Source organism: Polyodon spathula, chromosome 8 (genome assembly GCF_017654505.1).
Source record: "Polyodon spathula isolate WHYD16114869_AA chromosome 8, ASM1765450v1, whole genome shotgun sequence".
Lineage (NCBI taxonomy): Eukaryota > Metazoa > Chordata > Actinopteri > Acipenseriformes > Polyodontidae > Polyodon > Polyodon spathula.
The window spans coordinates 1,311,688-1,330,238 of record NC_054541.1 but is presented as its reverse complement, the minus strand read 5'-3'; the positions used below and the strand labels follow the sequence as shown (position 1 = coordinate 1,330,238).

The 18,551-nt window shown below is 45.0% G+C and overlaps 1 long non-coding RNA gene across 1 annotated transcript; it reads left to right on the top strand.

Moving 5' to 3' along the window:
* The first annotated feature begins 2,657 nt into the window (after positions 1-2,657).
* Positions 2,658-9,920, top strand: LOC121319178. Its single transcript, XR_005950669.1, has 3 exons — positions 2,658-2,679; positions 8,200-8,253; positions 9,207-9,920. It is a non-coding gene; the product is annotated as an uncharacterized LOC121319178 (long non-coding RNA).
* The last annotated feature ends 8,631 nt before the right edge of the window (positions 9,921-18,551 follow it).

The window sequence follows — 18,551 nt, the reverse complement described above, 5'->3', positions numbered from 1 at the left end:
CAGCTAATAACAGATGTCAGGTTTAAAGAGCATTGAAAGCAAAAGAGAACAAGCGGGTCTAGAGAGTTGATTTGAAGCGAGCGATTTTGGGCGCCGCACACACTGAAGCTGGGAGAGAGCTCCAGAGAGTCGGGGCCATGAAGCTGAAAGAGTTCTCTCCGAGTGTGGTGCGCTGTTGCTTGGGTATAACACGCAGGCCAGAGTCAGAGGACCTCAGCTTGCGGGCAGGGACCCAGCGGCTCAGCAGCCTGGAGAGATACTCTGGAGCTGTGTGATGGAGGGCCTTGTAGGCAAGCAGGAGAATTTTGAGAGTAATCCTGAACTTTACAGGTAGCCACTGCAGCTGGGCAAGACAGGGGGTTTTGTGATTATGTTTTTGTGCATAAGTCTGTGTGCTTCTTTTCATGTGTAATGCAGACTAAAATATCTTTCTGTTAGTAAGTGCCACCACCATCTAGTGCACAGCAGTGAATTGAAAGCAGAAGGAAGCATCATCCAGTCACTGGCTCTTCTATAAAGACACTCTGACTGATCCAGCCTACATTATGTACATATATCTAAGACAGGCAACTAGAACTGAAGAGCAGCTCCTGAACTCAGGTGAAAACATCGGAACACACACTCTAACAAAATGAAATCTGAAGCTCCTTACTGTTCAGCAATCTTCTTTTATGTACACTGAAATCCTAATCCAGATTTGAAGAGTTCCTCAATACGGTTTGTGTTCAAATAGAAGGTGTGAAAACTACTGTTTTTTTAATGATCTTCGTGTGCTGTTTGTCTCCTGAAGTGGATTCTGAGGTGGTGCTGACACAGTCCATGGTAGTGAAGAAGGATGCCCTGTCCAAAAGATACTACAGAAGTAAGTGTGTGTCTCTCTGGAGCGGCTCCTGGTTTGGGTGAACTGGATGGATTGTAGACTGCAGGTCAATTGATTGAAGACATTGAGAAACACTTTAGTATTGCAACATATTCTACCAGGGAGTGTTTTTCATAGTTCTGGACAGACTGGAGAAAACCCTTTGAAATGTGCCCCTTGGTGTATTCATTAAGCCTGTAACAGCTATCAAAATCAACTGGTATTCTCAGAGGAACAGAAACCATTCCAGTAAATGGAACTCAAACATGAATATAAAGTGAACTATTAAATCCAATAACCACTGTTTCTGTTTTTCTTTCTCTTTGGAACAGCTTTCTGTTGTAAGTATTTTATTTCATTGTGGTACATTAATATGTAGAAATGAATTGTATATTTTTTTTAGAATTGTATCTAAAGGTATATGTTTATTTCATTTACAGATTATAGCATATGTGCTCGTGGTAAGTGTGAATCTGATATTTTAAGAGGATTGGGGTTTAGAATGCATAGCTGACCAAAAGCCTCAAATGTCTGTAACACAAGTAAGGAGTCTGTGTGCTACAAGAGTGCTAGAATGTGACTGTACATTATTATTATTATTACTATGTAACATTTATTTATTTATTTATTTTTTTTTTTTTCCTTTTTAGCAGACACCCTTATCCAGGGCCACTTACAATCGTAAGCAACCAATACACATGTACTGTGCGCTTCAAAAGAAATGAATACATGTTAACAATGGGGCCTCCTGCAGCTGATGCTGACAATATGGAACGGGGTATTATTGTATAATAGTATGAATGAGCTGCTCTTAATAAGAAATTACATCTTTATTTAATACATACTCACATAGTGATTTGTTCTGTATCCTGTGGGAGGGTATATAAAGAAGGAGCCCTGTAGGATTTTGCCAATAATAGAAATGTACAAATAGAGCTACACTCCTTTTAAATCTATAGCTCTCTAATACACTACTGAGGCCCCATTCTTGTATAAAGCAGCCACTGCAGTGACTTCAAATGGACTGAGCTCAATATATAACTTTTATCTTTCACAGTAAGTTGTACTAGAAGTAAATGGATTCTACTTTATGTGAACGAAAATGGATTCACACATTTTATCCAGCAATCAGTGGGATTTTCCCATTGGAAATAGTTGATATTTTGAAATATCACTTAGAGTGCTGGGCTGCAAAAGCAAAGTTTGTGGGGAATAATAGCCATTTTCTATACTGCAGTGTGGAAGGCAAGCAATTTGAGTAGCTCAGTGGTTAGAGAACCTGCAGTGTGGAAGGTAGTGGGTTTGAGTAGCTCAGTGGTTAGAGTTGGGCTGCAGTGTGGAAGGCAGTGGGTTTGAGTAGCTCAGTGGTTAGAGTGCTGGGCTGCAGTGTGGAAGGCAATGGGTTTGAGTAGCTCAGTGGTACTGTGCTGGGCTGCAGTGTGGAAGGCAATGGGTTTGAGTAGCTCAGTGGTTAGAGTGCTGGGCTGCAGTATGGAATGGGGTATTATTGTAGCTCAGTATGAATGAGCTGCTCTTAATAAGAAATGGCATGGGTATTTAATAGCTACTCACATAGTCAGGTGTTCTGTATCCAGTGGGAGGGTATATAAAGAAGGAGCCCTGGCTTTGGATTTTGCCAATAATAGAAGTGTGGGCTGCATAGAGATACACTGGGTTTGAAAGCTCAGTGGTTAGTCTAATACACTACTGGGGCAGTGTTCTTGTATTTGAGCAGCTCACTGGTTAGTGCTGGGCTGCAGTGTGGTGAAGTCAATATATAACTTTTATGCTTTCTGCAGTAAGGTACAGTGGCTACTATGGTAAGTAAATGGGCTGCAGTGTGGTGTATTTTATCCAGCTCAGTGGTTATTGCTGGGCTGCAGTGTGGTGTAATCAGTGGTTAGTGCTGGGCTGCAGTGTGGTGTAGTGGTTTTGACTAGCTCAGTGGTTAGTGCTGGGCTGCAGTGTGGAAGGTAGTGGGTTTGAGTAGCTCAGTGGTTAGTGCTGGGCTGCAGTGTGCAGTGTGTAGTGGTTTTGACTAGCTCAGTGGTTAGTGCTGGGCTGCAGTGTGGTGTAGTGGTTTTGACTAGCTCAGTGGTTAGTGCTGGGCTGCAGTGTGGTGTAGTGGTTTTGACTAGCTCAGTGGTTAGTGCTGGGCTGCAGTGTGGTGTAGTGGGTTTTGACTAGCTCAGTGGTTAGTGCTGGGCTGCAGTGTGGTGTAGTGGTTTTGACTAGCTCAGTGGTTAGTGCTGGGCTGCAGTGTGGTGTAGTGGTTTTGACTAGCTCAGTGGTTAGTGCTGGGCTGCAGTGTGGTGTAGTGGTTTTGACTAGCTCAGTGGTTAGTGCTGGGCTGCAGTGTGGTGTAGTGGGTTTGAGTAGCTCAGTGGTTAGTGCTGGGCTGCAGTGTGGTGTAGTGGTTTTGACTAGCTCAGTGGTTAGTGCTGGGCTGCAGTGTGGTGTAGTGGGTTTGAGTAGCTCAGTGGTTAGTGCTGGGCTGCAGTGTGGTGTAGTGGTTTTGACTAGCTCAGTGGTTAGTGCTGGGCTGCAGTGTGGTGTAGTGGGTTTGACTAGCTCAGTGGTTAGTGCTGGGCTGCAGTGTGGTGGTGTAGTGGGTTTTAGTGCTGGTGGTTGTGGTGTAGTGGGTTTGACTAGCTCAGTGGTTAGTGCTGGGCTGCAGTGTGGTGTAGTGGTTTTGACTAGCTCAGTGGTTAGTGCTGGGCTGCAGTGTGGTGTAGTGGTTTTGACTAGCTCAGTGGTTAGTGCTGGGCTGCAGTGTGGTGTAGTTTGACTAGCTCAGTGGTTAGTGCTGGGCTGCAGTGTGGTGTAGCTCAGTGGTTAGTGCTGGGCTGCAGTGTGGTGTAGTGGTTTTGACTAGCTCAGTGGTTAGTGCTGGGCTGCAGTGGTGACTAGCTCAGTGGTTAGTGCTGGGCTGCAGTGTGGTGTAGTGGTTTTGACTAGCTCAGTGGTTAGTGCTGGGCTGCAGTGTGGTGTAGTGGGTTTGAGTAGCTCAGTGGTTAGTGCTGGGCTGCAGTGTGGTGTAGTGGTTTTGACTAGCTCAGTGGTTAGTGCTGGGCTGCAGTGTGGTGTAGTGGTTTTGACTAGCTCAGTGGTTAGTGCTGGGCTGCAGTGTGGTGTAGTGGTTTTGACTAGCTCAGTGGTTAGTGCTGGGCTGCAGTGTGGTGTAGTGGTTTTGACTAGCTCAGTGGTTAGTGCTGGGCTGCAGTGTGGTGTAGTGGTTTTGACTAGCTCAGTGGTTAGTGCTGGGCTGCAGTGTGGTGTAGTGGGTTTGACTAGCTCAGTGGTTAGTGCTGGGCTGCAGTGTGGTGTAGTGGTTTTGACTAGCTCAGTGGTTAGTGCTGGGCTGCAGTGTGGTGTAGTGGTTTTGACTAGCTCAGTGGTTAGTGCTGGGCTGCAGTGTGGTGTAGTGGTTTTGACTAGCTCAGTGGTTAGTGCTGGGCTGCAGTGTGGTGTAGTGGTTTTGACTAGCTCAGTGGTTAGTGCTGGGCTGCTCAGTGTGTGCTGGGCTACAGTGTGGTGTAGTGGTTTTGACTAGCTCAGTGGTTAGTGCTGGGCTGCAGTGTGGTGTAGTGGTTTTGGCTAGCTCAGTGGTTAGTGCTGGGCTGCAGTGTGGTGTAGTGGTTTTGACTAGCTCAGTGGTTAGTGCTGGGCTGCAGTGTGGTGTAGTGGTTTTGACTAGCTCAGTGGGTAGTGCTGGGCTGCAGTGTGGTGGGTTAGTGCTGGGCTGCAGTGTGGTGTAGTGGTTTTGACTAGCTCAGTGGTTAGTGCTGGGCTGCAGTGTGGTGTAGTGGGTTTGACTAGCTCAGTGGTTAGTGCTGGGCTGCAGTGTGGTGTGCTGGGCTGCAGTGTGGTGTAGTGGTTTTGACTAGCTCAGTGGTTAGTGCTGGGCTGCAGTGTGGTGTAGTGGTTTTGACTAGCTCAGTGGTTAGTGCTGGGCTGCAGTGTGGTGTAGTGGTTTTGACTAGCTCAGTGGTTAGTGCTGGGCTGCAGTGTGGTGTAGTGGGTTTGACTAGCTCAGTGGTTAGTGCTGGGCTGCAGTGTGGTGTAGTGGTTTTGACTAGCTCAGTGGTTGCTGGGCTGCAGTGTGGTGTAGTGGTTTTGACTAGCTGCTGCTGGGCTGCAGTGTGGTGTAGTGGTTTTGACTAGCTCAGTGGTTAGTGCTGGGCTGCAGTGTGGTGTAGTGGTTTTGACTAGCTCAGTGGTTAGTGCTGGGCTGCAGTGTGGTGTAGTGGTTTTGACTAGCTCAGTGGTTAGTGCTGGGCTGCAGTGTGGTGTAGTGGGTTTGCTGGGCTAGTGTGGTGTAGTGGGTTTGAGTAGCTCAGTGGTTAGTGCTGGGCTGCAGTGTGGTGTAGTGGTTTTGACTAGCTCAGTGGTTAGTGCTGGGCTGCAGTGTGGTGTAGTGGTTTTGAGTAGCTCAGTGGTTGGGTGCTGGGCTGCAGTGTGGTGTAGTGGGTTTGACTAGCTCAGTGGTTAGTGCTGGGCTGCAGTGTGGTGTAGTGGGTTTGACTAGCTCAGTGGTTAGTGCTGGGCTGCAGTGTGGTGTAGTGGTTTTGACTAGCTCAGTGGTTAGTGCTGGGCTGCAGTGTGGTGTAGTGGTTTTGACTAGCTCAGTGGTTAGTGCTGGGCTGCAGTGTGGTGTAGTGGTTTTGACTAGCTCAGTGGTTAGTGCTGGGCTGCAGTGTGGTGTAGTGGTTTTGACTAGCTCAGTGGTTAGTGCTGGGCTGCAGTGTGGTGTAGTGGTTTTGACTAGCTCAGTGGTTAGTGCTGGGCTGCAGTGTGGTGTAGTGGTTTTGACTAGCTCAGTGGTTAGTGCTGGGCTGCAGTGTGGTGTAGTGGTTTTGACTAGCTCAGTGGTTAGTGCTGGGCTGCAGTGTGGTGTAGTGTGTAGTGGTTTTGACTAGCTCAGTGGTTAGTGCTGGGCTGCAGTGTGGTGTAGTGGTTTTGACTAGCTCAGTGGTTAGTGCTGGGCTGTGGGTTTTTTGACTAGCTCAGTGGTTAGTGCTGGGCTGCAGTGTGGTGTAGTGGTTTTGACTAGCTCAGTGGGTAGTGCTGGGCTGCAGTGTGGTGTAGTGGTTAGTGCTGGGCTGCAGTGTGGTGTAGTGGTTTTGACTAGCTCAGTGGTTAGTGCTGGGCTGCAGTGTGGTGTAGTGGGTTTGACTAGCTCAGTGGTTAGTGCTGGGCTGCAGTGTGGTGTAGTGGTTTTGACTAGCTCAGTGGTTAGTGCTGGGCTGCAGTGTGGTGTAGTGGTTTTGACTAGCTCAGTGGTTAGTGCTGGGCTGCAGTGTGGTGTAGTGGTTTTGACTAGCTCAGTGGTTAGTGCTGGGCTGCAGTGTGGTGTAGTGGGTTTGACTAGCTCAGTGGTTAGTGCTGGGCTGCAGTGTGGTGTAGTGGTTTTGACTAGCTCAGTGGTTAGTGCTGGGCTGCAGTGTGGTGCAGTGGTTAGTGCTGGGCTGCAGTGTGGTGTAGTGGGTTTGACTAGCTCAGTGGTTAGTGCTGGGCTGCAGTGTGGTGTAGTGGTTTTGACTAGTGGGTTTGACTAGCTCAGTGGTTAGTGCTGGGCTGCTTTGTGGTGGTAGTGGGTTAGAGTGTTTAGTGCTGTGCTGTGCTGGTGTGGTGGGCTGCAGTGGGTTTGAGTAGCTCAGTGGTTAGTGCTGGGCTGCAGTGTGGTGTAGTGGTTTTGACTAGCTCAGTGGTTAGTGCTGGGCTGCAGTGTGGTGTAGTGGTTTTGACTAGCTCAGTGGTTAGTGCTGGGCTGCAGTGTGGTGTGTGTAGTGGTTTTGACTAGCTCAGTGGTTAGTGCTGGGCTGCAGTGTGGTGTAGTGGGTTTGACTAGCTCAGTGGTTAGTGCTGGGCTGCAGTGTGGTGTAGTGGTTTTGACTAGCTCAGTGGTTAGTGCTGGGCTGCAGTGTGGTGTAGTGGTTTTGACTAGCTCAGTGGTTAGTGCTGGGCTGCAGTGTGGTGTAGTGGTTTTGACTAGCTCAGTGGTTAGTGCTGGGCTGCAGTGTGGTGTAGTGGTTTTGACTAGCTCAGTGGTTAGTGCTGGGCTGCAGTGTGGTGTAGTGGTTTTGACTAGCTCAGTGGTGTGCTGGGCTGCAGTGTGGTGTAGTGGGTTTGACTAGCTCAGTGGTTAGTGCTGGGCTGCAGTGTGGTGAGTTAGTGAGCTCAGTGGTTAGTGCTGGGCTGCTGCAGTGTGGTGTAGTGGTTTTGGCTAGCTCAGTGGTTAGTGCTGGGCTGCAGTGTGGTGTAGTGGTTTGTGCTGGGCTGCAGTGTGGTGTAGTGGTTTTGACTAGCTCAGTGGTTAGTGCTGGGCTGCAGTGTGGTGTAGTGGTTAGTGCTGGGCTGCAGTGTGGTGTAGGTCAGTGGTTTTGAGTGGGCTCAGTGTGCTCAGTGGTTAGTGCTGGGCTGCAGTGTGGTGTAGTGGGTTTGACTAGCTCAGTGGTTAGTGCTGGGCTGCAGTGTGGTGTAGTGGGTTTGACTAGCTCAGTGGTTAGTGCTGGGCTGCAGTGTGGTGTAGTGGTTTTGACTGTGGTTAGTGCTGGGCTGCAGTGTGGTGTAGTGGTTTTGACTAGCTCAGTGGTTAGTGCTGGGCTGCAGTGTGGTGTAGTGGTTTTGACTAGCTCAGTGGTTAGTGCTGGGCTGCAGTGTGGTGTAGTGGGTTTGACTAGCTCAGTGGTTAGTGCTGGGCTGCAGTGTGGTGTAGTGGTTTTGACTAGCTCAGTGGGTAGTGCTGGGCTGCAGTGTGGTGTAGTGGTTTTGACTAGCTCAGTGGTTAGTGCTGGGCTGTGTGGTGTGGTAGCTCAGTGGTTTTGCTGGGCTGCAGTGTGGTGTAGTGGTTTGACTAGCTCAGTGGTTAGTGCTGGGCTGCAGTGTGGTGTAGTGGTTAGTGCTGGGCTGCAGTGGGCTGCAGTGTGTTGTAGTGGGTTTGACTAGCTCAGTGGTTAGAGAAAGTGGTGCCCTGCAGAGTGGAAGGCAATGTGCATGCATATGGATCTGGGTATTACTTTTTCATTCATTAGTCTTTTAGCAGTCACTTTTATCCAAAGTGACATCGAGACTAGGGGGTGTACTGTGCTCCAACAACTGCTGCTGCAGTCTCTTACAATAGGAGCCCAGTTTTACTTGCTCAGGGTCACACACAGTGAGGGAGTGGCTGAGCTGGGATGTGAACCTCCTGGTATCAAGCCCTTTCTTTAACCAAAGGGCCACTGTCCCTGAGTAGCTCAGGGGTTTCAGTTCTGGGCTACAGTGTGGAAGGCAGTGGGTTTAAGAAGCTCTATGTTAAAAATCGACTGTTTCTAATTTTCTTTTCTTTTTTTGTGTAGCTCATCACTATCACTACTATTTCTACTACCGTCATGGGTACCACTGCCATCCCTGTGAGTATGCCTTATTATTACTGCACACATTGGCAGTGGGATATAGTAGAACAATCTGAAATAGAAAACCAAGTGTCAGTCCATATCAGTTTAGAACATGTGCTTGAGCAGGTCCAATATGGATGGAGCTCCAAGAGAGACACAGAATTGTTGGAATAAGTTTTATAACAGATGCCATCCATCATAATCCTTCAACTGGAAATGTCATGATAGTTTATAATTCATCTTTCAACTGCATTGTCTCAAGGTCATTCGTAACTTACTGGAAAGAGGAAAGTTAACCTGTTGATCAAGAAATGTATACTTAAACTTATTACAATGTATGTGATCTTATGCTGGAGTAATCAACTCCACACATAATCACAGCCAATCTGAAGACTGGGGTTGTTGCTGTTGTATGGTGTGTGGACAGTAGGTCTCTGTGGGAGCTCATTATGTCAGGGTTGGCGTTCAGTTGAGAAGAAGAGTCCACTCACCTCAATCTCCTGTGAAACTTTTGTCATTTTAGTGAAACAAAATCTAAAAGCAGGGGCCAAACAGAGGAGCTTTGATCCAGGATAGCTCTGAATAAAACCTCAGAAACATGTTTGGCATTTGCACTAGTATAGAGGGTTTGCATGTCTTTTATTGATTGGATTGTATTGCGAGGTTGTGGCGGCTCCACAGTCTACCAGTTGATTCCATAGCCTTTGGGATTGTGAAATTGCATGCATGAATTACACAAAGCTTTTCTCAAATTGCTCATTCAAATAGAGTGTGGAGGATGCTATCTACACATGGGAGAGAGTTCAACTCTGCAGCTCAGTGTGACACTGATTGTCTATATTATTAGACAATGCTGACCATTACCACCCCACAATCTCATTACCTAGCTGTGCAATGCGCTGTAGTGTATGGATCACAATAATAGCTTTTCTGCCCAGGTTGCTGATCATGTCTTCAATTGGTTTCAGACCGAAGTACCTACCGCTGCAGGCGATGCCAGCACTACTGAGAAGCAGCAGCGCCCAGGGATCACAGTGCTGGAGTTTACCTGACAGCAGACCTGCAAACAAAGCTTAAACACACCAGCAACCTGCTTTTGTAGCATTGCTGCACCCTTTCTGTTCTGGTCCCTCTCCCCACACACAGCTATAGCACACATACTGATTTCTATCAGGACATTCACAGTTTGTTTCAAACAGCTGCTCCCTGCTGTGCATTTGGTCAATCTCTTCAAGGATATATAATAGAGACAACATTATTTTTCTATTGATGATACCCTACCTCTTATGAAGCAGGTCTTTACATTGTATGGAAAGTTGTCCTTGTTTAACATGTAGTCTCAGATTCTAAGTGAGATCACATGCTCTCACATGTTTGAATAGAAACACAGCTGCACATGGGAACATATAGAAACCGTTCCTCAGAGAGCGTGCTTGATTGATCTGCCCCAGCTCATAATCACTCCACCCAGTCAGGTTTGACCAGTACACTCCTTTCTTCTCCCAGTTCCACCCTGTGATGTCAAAAGTGTCCAGTGACAGGCGTTGTTCACACTGACAAAAACATTGTGTTTATATAGAGATTTTCTTCATCTTTCAATTATTTTAAAATCTCTTTATTTGCATTCATGACAACAAATGCTCAAACTGCTGACCAGTATAAACCAAAACAACAACACTGTCTGCTGTTACATGAAACTGGGAAAAATGCCTCTCTCTTTCTGCAAAGCTTTTTCAGCAATAAAGCTATTAGCATCAATGTCTCGTTTTGGACTGGTTTGTTTCACATGACGTGTGTGCTTTTCATACTGCCACCACTGAAATCACTCACAAAGCCTCTTTATTGACAGCAAAGAACTCTTAACAGTGCAAGGGAGAATTCCTATATTTCCTCTTTCTTCTGCATTGCATATTTAGTAAAGGAGAAAGTTCCTGATTGTTTCTATAATCTCATGGGTTTAGCAGTTCAGAAGCACGGTGCTCCCAGGTTAATTGTTACTTGCATATTGTGGGTAAACCAAGAGGCATTAGAGATGCTGGAGGCGTTATGGCAAATCCTGCTTTTACTTTATTGTGTGCTCCCTCAATTAAACTGGTTATTGAACCTGGACCATCTCTCGTCTTTCACTTCTACTAATGAATTACTCGCCAACTCTGGGGAAACACAAATGTGTGTATTGTATTATCATGATGTGCTAGAATTGACCTTGCGCTAAAGACTCACTGTGCTGTCTGTATTAACTTGTATTATAACAAGGTCAAGCTTATCGATTAATATCAGAGGGCATTTGGACAGCATTTAAATACTCACACTTCTGAACATAAGAAAGTTTACAAACAAGAGGAGGCCATTCGGCCACAACAGACCACACTGTAGTGTTTAGATGACTGGGTGTGAGGAGCCTTGTGTTAACGATGGGGGAACTGGGCTGACTGGGGAGGTAAATGCTACCTATTTCAATTGTCTTATTACTGTACTGTTATTACATTATGGACAGCAGTGGTGGTCTGGCTCCCTCTTATGGTCATTGTTCATATCTGCAGTGTGTCTCTTAAAGGTCACATTAATGGAAGCTATAGTGCTGCTGACAGTAGTAATCTCCTGCATCTTCAGCCTGGACTCCAGGCAGCATGAAGTTTGTTCTTGAGCTGCTGTCAGTGAATGGAGCTGGAGCTCCAGAGACTCGGCTATTCAGTGAAGAGGAGTTTAGGAGCTCCTTCGGGTTTCTGCACATACCAGGCTAGACTGCTGGTAAAACCAGAGCTACTGGATCTGCAGTTCAGAGTGACACTCCCTCCTATAGAGACAGACTCCACTCTGGGACTCCGAGTCAGGACAATCTGACCGCTGGATTCTGAAAATAAAAACACAGAACATCAACTCTCCGAGTCAACAGCCTCGTCCATTAACTGCATTCCACTGTTTGCTGAGGAAGTGCTGATATTAATAATAAATAATAAGAATGATGATTTCTTACCATGAGCAAAGAGTTCCAGTGTCCAGAGGAGGAGCCCCAGTGAAGCCATGCTCTCTGTGTGTCTCAGTGACTGTGAAAGGGCTCAACTGTCAGCTTTAAAACCCCTGAGCAATGGAGCAGTGCAGTTATTCTAGCTGTTGTGTAGAGCAGTGAGGCAGTCACAGGTATGCAAAGCACCTTCCTTTATACAAATTCTGTCCCAGGCAGTTAAATGAGATCTGAGCCGTGAGCACCAGTGGGGCTTCATAGGGTTGGGCCACTTTTACTGTTTTCTTCTATTTTTCCCCCAGTCAAAGCTCTCAGTATATCATTGCTGTCTAATCTGTGAGTCTGTTTAAACTGACAATAATGCTTCTGTTTGTGTCATTATTTTAATCCTATTGAGAATTAAAGGGTATGTAGTACCCTACCCCTAACCCTAGTGTTATACCTTCCCATGTGTTGCTGCTGCTGTACAAGTAATGGACTTGTCAATTTTCTTGTCATTTTTCTCATTTTGACAGCTTCTTCCTCTTCTAAATGTAACATCTACTTCACTGTCTTTCACAGGTCTTTCCAAGAGGTACCTTGAACTGCTACTAGTGCGTTTTCATGATTTCAATCATGCTAATATTTAACAAGCCAAGGGGAAAAGGTAGAACACTCATGTATTGATTTCTTTATTGATTGATTGATTGATGTGTGTGAAAGGGTACACACAGTGACTGATCACACTCCATTGCCATGGCAATCCCAGCTCACTGAGAAACACATGGCTCTTGTATTGACATGCTGTTTTGAGAAAGATTGGAACAAACCAGCTTTCTTTCATTTAGAACGAGACTGAATTAGTGGGGAGTCTGTGATATAGGGAATTCAAGTGAATATTGTGAATGTGTTATAAATATTGCATTGCCTCTTGCCAACTCATTTGTAGACATGTGTTAAACTCACAGGGCTATAAACACTCCCAGAGTACTGAAGCATGTGCTGCCAATGCAAAGTGTCTTTTCTATGCAAATTGTCTTCCTTGGCACAGCAGCCACTTCTAGCCAAGCAGTGCTCTTAAGTTTAAACTCATTTTCAGCTGATGCAGTTTCTTTGCCTTTCAGAAAAGCACAAAGAACACCAAATAGCTTCTAGTTTTCTTTGTGTTGAGTTTGTACAAACACAGCTATTTCTGTCTCTTCTCTCTTCTCTCAAACAATTCATCTTAGTCACAGCTGTGATTATGTAGCTTTGTTACACAGTATAAATAATTATTAATTGCAAAATATTAAAATCAGAGCTGCAGGTTAACAGATCCATCATAAACTTTGTGAAATCAAATCCATTCAAGAAGCAAACATTTTGATTTTGCACATTGCTAATGTTGAGTGAAAAGTTTCCATTTTTTTTCCTGTGGACCCCCTGGACTGTCTCTGAGGACCCCAGGTTAAGAACCACTGCTCTGGATTAAAGAGCATCATTTTATTACTCTCTCTCTCCCTCTTGTGGTCACAGAGTGTAGTCAGTCTGTGCTCTAGGATTCATAAGAGGCTCAACTGTCTCAGTTTACTGTGAATATTTAAAAAAAGTAACGTTCATGACAAAATCCTCTAAAAGATGCATTGAATTCAGTGTTTTAATTGGCTGAATCAGCCCTCCTTTTTTCTTTTATCTAGATTAAAGTTGGAAAATGCTTCCAGTAGCTGCAGCAGAAAGAATGTGTGCATATCATGCAAGGATGTGAGAAGAGTAGGGATGAAACAGAGGAACAGAGAGCAGCAGAAAGTATACAAGTGGAGTATAGAGAGGAAGAAAAAGGAAGCAGAAAAGAGCAAAGAAACAATGAGAAAGTATAAGAGAAATCTTTGAAAATGACATGAACCAGAACCACAACTTCATGAGAATCATTTGACAAACTCACCGTCAAAAGTTCTCTTTTCAGCTCAGTCACTCGGGAAGGCAGTAAGTGGAGTAAACTGGGCACTTCCAAAGAGCCCCAGGAAGAAAAGTGTAGTGGTAAAGAATATGGCAACTACATTTGCTTTGGCTCTGGTAGAGAAGCATGCTTCCACAAAAAGAGCTGAAGTGAGTGAAACAGAATATCAGGTTTGTGCATTCTATGAGATTGATTGTGTGTCCCGTCAGCTGCCTGGATGAAAAGACTGCATCAGTACCAGAAGAGAGGAGGCACAAAAAAAGAAAGCACAAAAATGTGCTCATGATGAGGGTTCTTGAAGCTCACCGCCTCTTCAAGAATGAATATCCTGATGGAAAAATCTGAACATCAAAAAAAGTTTGCAGCATTGCGCCCTGTGCACGTTCAACCTGTCTGTCTGTCATTACCATGAGAACACAAAGATGCTACTAGAGGGTTTATTCATCTTGTTCACCCTTACCATGCCGAGCAATGTACACTGTAGTCTGCATCGAGCTGATTGGAGCTTTTTTGCTACAGCACACGGCAAAGGGCCAGTTGATGGAGTTGCAGGTAAAGCAATGCGTACAGTTTGGAGGCGCATTCTGCAAAAGCATGCTGTTGTCAACACAGCAGAAGAATTTGCTAAGGTGGCAAAAGAAGCATGCCCAAATGTGTGCATCATTTATATTACAAATCAGGTGGTAAAGAAGGCACAAGATGAATGGGCAAACAGGTGGGAACAGAACTGTCCAAAGAAAACCCCAAACATGCAGAGCATTCACTATGCTAGAACGCTTAGCAACACTGAACTGGAGGTCAGCACAGTAGGTCCATTTCTGGAAGAAATTCATCCTGACTGGAAAATGGTCAGTGTGTTTGGCATTGTGGATCAAGCAACAGCTATGGCAAATTATCCATTCAAAAGCACTGAACTGGCAGTAAATGAGTACTGCATTGTTATGTGTGAATGTGTGAAAGTGTTTCCCTGGCACAGTTCAATCAATCAATCAATCAACCAATCAATCAATGTTTATTTTATATAGCGCCTTTCACAGTGGAACACCATCACAAAGCTCTTTACAAGATGCGGTAACATCAAGAAAATCCATAATACTTTAAATACAGAGAAATGCATAATACATGATATACAGTTAAAAAAGCATAATACATGATAGTAGCATATTACATGAAATAGTATCAGTAACACAGCAGCTAATAGCAGAGATCAGGCTTAAAGAGCAGAGCTGAAGAAACCATACCGGCCCTGCCAGAGGAGCTCCTCAGTGTTGTGCATCCATGCAAAGGGGGCCGGAAGTGGGCTACACAGAAGGATGTAACGTGGTGCCTGGCTTCATCTGTTCACATGTGCATTTCATACCTCAGACATGGAAATCTGCATTCATTTCAATCGTTGGATTGCACTGCTGCTCTTGTTGAAGCCCCAGAGTGTGCAATATGGGACAGGGGGTCAGTGTGAGGGGCAGTGCTGCACTGGGTGTGCTGCGGAGGGGCTGGGGGCACTTTTACATTGTTTTGAAATCTGTATATAAATATTGTGCTATTCATAAAGGAAGGGATGCGGCTGTGAAAGGCGCTATAAAATGAGCCGTGGTCACTGTGTGAACCCACAGAATCCAGGTTTAAAAGAGCCCCCCTCTCTGAGGTTGGAGCAGTGCAGTGTCAGTGTGTAGAGCTGCTGTGTTTGCAATGAGCCGTGTGATGTGTGGAGTCAGTGGAGCCCTTTAGAGAGCTGCAATACTGGACTGACACTGAGAGAAGAGGGGCTCCACTGTGCAGGACTGCTGTTCACTGCTGCTCTGTTCTTGTACAATAACTCTCCTCATGGCATTCTCCATTCTCCCTCACTACTGCATGCCAGCTCCTGATTGAGGGCTCACTGGATTCAACTCATTCCTCTCCTGTGTCTTGAATCAGACACGCCGGCTCCCTTCAGTCCCTGCTCAATGTTGAGGAGCCACAGCAGATCCTGTACAGCTGCAATGACACTGTCTTTAGCTTTGAAAAAGGGACCTGTGGCTTTTTGTATCAGAGCATTCATTCCTTCATTTCTTAACAGCTTCCATATCCTTAATGAAAAGTTTAGGCATCAGGATTCATGAACATCTTCGTCTGAGAATCAGATATATAAAATGTGAGTTACATAGTTTCAATTCTTGTAATAACTGAATGATGTTTCAGAATGTAGAATAGATGGTATCATCACTACATTACTAGAGGACCCAGTAGTCACAACAAAATCAGTTGGTTTAAATAGACTAATATTGAATCCATACCTACACATGACTGTGCTTCATTCAGGAAAGGATTTATTCCTCATTTAAAAAATGTTTTTTTTTTATATTGAGATAACTTTATCATTATTATTATATATATTATATTATAAATTATTTATTTACACATTCTGAGAAATGACAATGAATGAGGCGAATCAGTAGTAAAGGGATGCATGACTAAATAAATGCACGGAATTGCTGCTGCCGCCTAATCAAGGCACCAGTGCGCATTAATAGAATGACTAATTGAGATGATTAAAGGAATCGGGAGAATATTGATCAATAAGTGGTTTCATTAAGCAGACTACATGAGCACCTTGCGGTGGCAGGAATTAAGTGCAGCCTAAGAAAGGAGGTCGTGGAAAATACAAAACTTATAAGGGCTGTAGAGCTGACAAATTAAACATTCAATCCAGTCACTGTGTCTGTGGTGATTTCACAAAATAATAACATTTAACAATCCTTGCATTATCAAGAGGTCCAGTATTCTGATCCCATTATGAAGCCAATATGGCACCAACTTAAACCCAGTAATGGTGTTTCTTAATGGGCCAGTACTGTGCCAGTTCCTAGCCAATTCAGATTGCCAGCACTGGGCCATGTACTGGGCCCATGTGCAAAAGATATTGATCCAATTCTGTAATGTAATTGGGCTAATATAGTCACATTGGCCTGTCAGCATTGCACCAATACTGGCCAAAAGGTTTGCTAATAGTGATCCAGTATTGGCCCATTTCAGACATGTTTACTGGCTACCAACTAGCAGCTATATATTCATTTATTTATTCATTTATACAAGCCGTCTAACCTGTTCTGGAGTGTGGATATGCAAATGCCCCTGCGTTTTAAACAATGTCTCGCAGGAAGCCTGGACTTACACAGAATAGCTCCAGAGATAATAAACACATTGAAACAGTTTCAAATAAAAGCTGACTTGATGAGTCTCCCTGCAATGAGGACCTGTATGGGTGGTTCCATGGTGAGAGTCCCTGCAATGAGGGACCTGTATGGGTGGTTCCATGGTGAGAGTCCCTGCAATGAGGACCTGTATGGGTGGTTCCATGGTGAGAGTCCCTGCAATGAGGACCTGTATGGGTGGTTCCATGGTGAGAGTCCCTGCAATGAGGACCTGTATGGGTGGTTCCATGGTGAGAGTCCCTGCAATGAGGACCTGTATGGGTGGTTCCATGGTGAGAGTCCCTGCAATGAGGACCTGTATGGGTGGTTCCATGGTGAGAGTCCCTGCAATGAGGACCTGTATGGGTGGTTCCATGGTGTAATGTTTAGTATACTGGACTCTGAATCCAGTGATCTGAGTTCACCTCTTAGTGAACCTGTTTCTTTTACATCTCTCTTACAGAACACTTTATACACAGCTTTTACTTTACAATAACAAATGCTTTAAAATGTTACAGCTACCCCCCCCCCCCCAAAAAAAAAAAAAAAGTCAACTCTGCTGGGACTTGAACCCACAGCCTCTGAATCACCTCTCAAACCCACAGCCTCAGTGCTTGAATAGAAGTCCAATGTGCTCTCCATTGCTCCACTCCTAGTTTTATTTCTGTTCTATCAAAGAGGAGTTTTTTTTTAGACATTACTCTTTAAAGTGAATGTAAAGAATGCAGATTGATGTCTAGAGTGTGAAATGCGGATTTTGAAAGATGTTGGTTTATTTTGCAAAACTGTGGCGTACTTCATTTTGCAGTGAAGACAAGCCTACAGATATTATACTCGTCAGTTTAGTTTCACTACAGGCATTCCAACCTGACTGGGAATCGAACAGAGACCTCAGAGGTGAGAGCACTGAATCCTAACCACCAGAGCACCAGGGAAGCTGCTTACTGATGAGAGCTTCTGGGGTGGAATGAATTATTCCTGAGCAAATAAGGTGCAGGAATCCTGCTGAACATTCTCACTACATGAACAGTGTGCTGCTGGGCTCTGGAATTACTCTCTCTCTCTCCCTCTTGTGGTCACAGTGTGTAGTGCAGTCTGTGCTGCTGGGCTGTGTAATTGCAATAGAAATCCCTTCCCATGCTGGAGGAATGACATGCTGTAACCTCTGTTCTGCCACACACTGATGTGAGTCTGCAGGAATAACTGGGGCGTGGGACAGACAGCTTACAGCAACTCTCAGAGAGGACAGCAAGGGGAGAATCATTGTGTTTAAAATGTTGGCCTGCTAAAGGGACATTTTAACATTCTTTAATATTCACTGGCAGGGCTGGAAGTTGCAGATGCTGAGATATTAGAGTCAGTGTTTCCCAGCATGTATCACTGTGAGCAACTCCTTCCTCCAGACACAGACCACACTGTAGTGTTTAGATGACTGTGTGTGAGGAGCCTTGTGTTAACAATGAGAGAACTGGGCTGACTGGGGAGGTAACTGCTGCCTATTTCAATTGTCTTATTAATGTACTGTTTTTACATGATGGACAGCAGTGGTGCTCTGGCTTCCTCCTGTGGTCAGTGTTAATATCTGCAAAGTGTCTCTCTTGTGGTCAAATTAATGAGTGCCCTTTATTCAGCTGAACACAGAGCAGCTCCTGTGTAGCTGTCACTGAATCTCTTTATTCCATGAATTGCTGTATTGAGCTGGAGGCTCAGAGAGAGTCTCCTCTTTCCTATGTTTGTTTTGTGTTGAACCCTCAGAGCACTCTGGATATTTACTGACACCCCCTCCCCTTTCCCAGCTTGCTTTTTGCTCTTTCTTTTTGCATTAGGACTCTATAGAGTGCTTGTATGTAAGTGTAGCACCCGCTAGGCAGGGCTTACACACAATTCAAATACAGGGGCACATTTGTAGTCGTCTACGCAGACTAGTGCGTAAGACATTGGGCAAATAAAACACTTCCAGGTTATTTTATTCTGAAAGCAAATCAAGGATGGGATCAAAAACATGGCCGCTTCCAATTAAAAAATTATCTTTTATTTTATTACAGATAAAAGGAAATCGAATGTTAGAAGCAGATTAATACACAGCAGTAAACGTTCAGCACCAGAAGCACACTGAAGTGCGCAGTGCAATAAATACCTGAGAAAAATGATTTATTAACATTGCAATCAATACAAACAAATACAAATATAAACAACGACCCGTCTGAAAACAACACAGAACACAAAACACAGCAGAGTCCGCGCAGGCAGGGGATGTGGG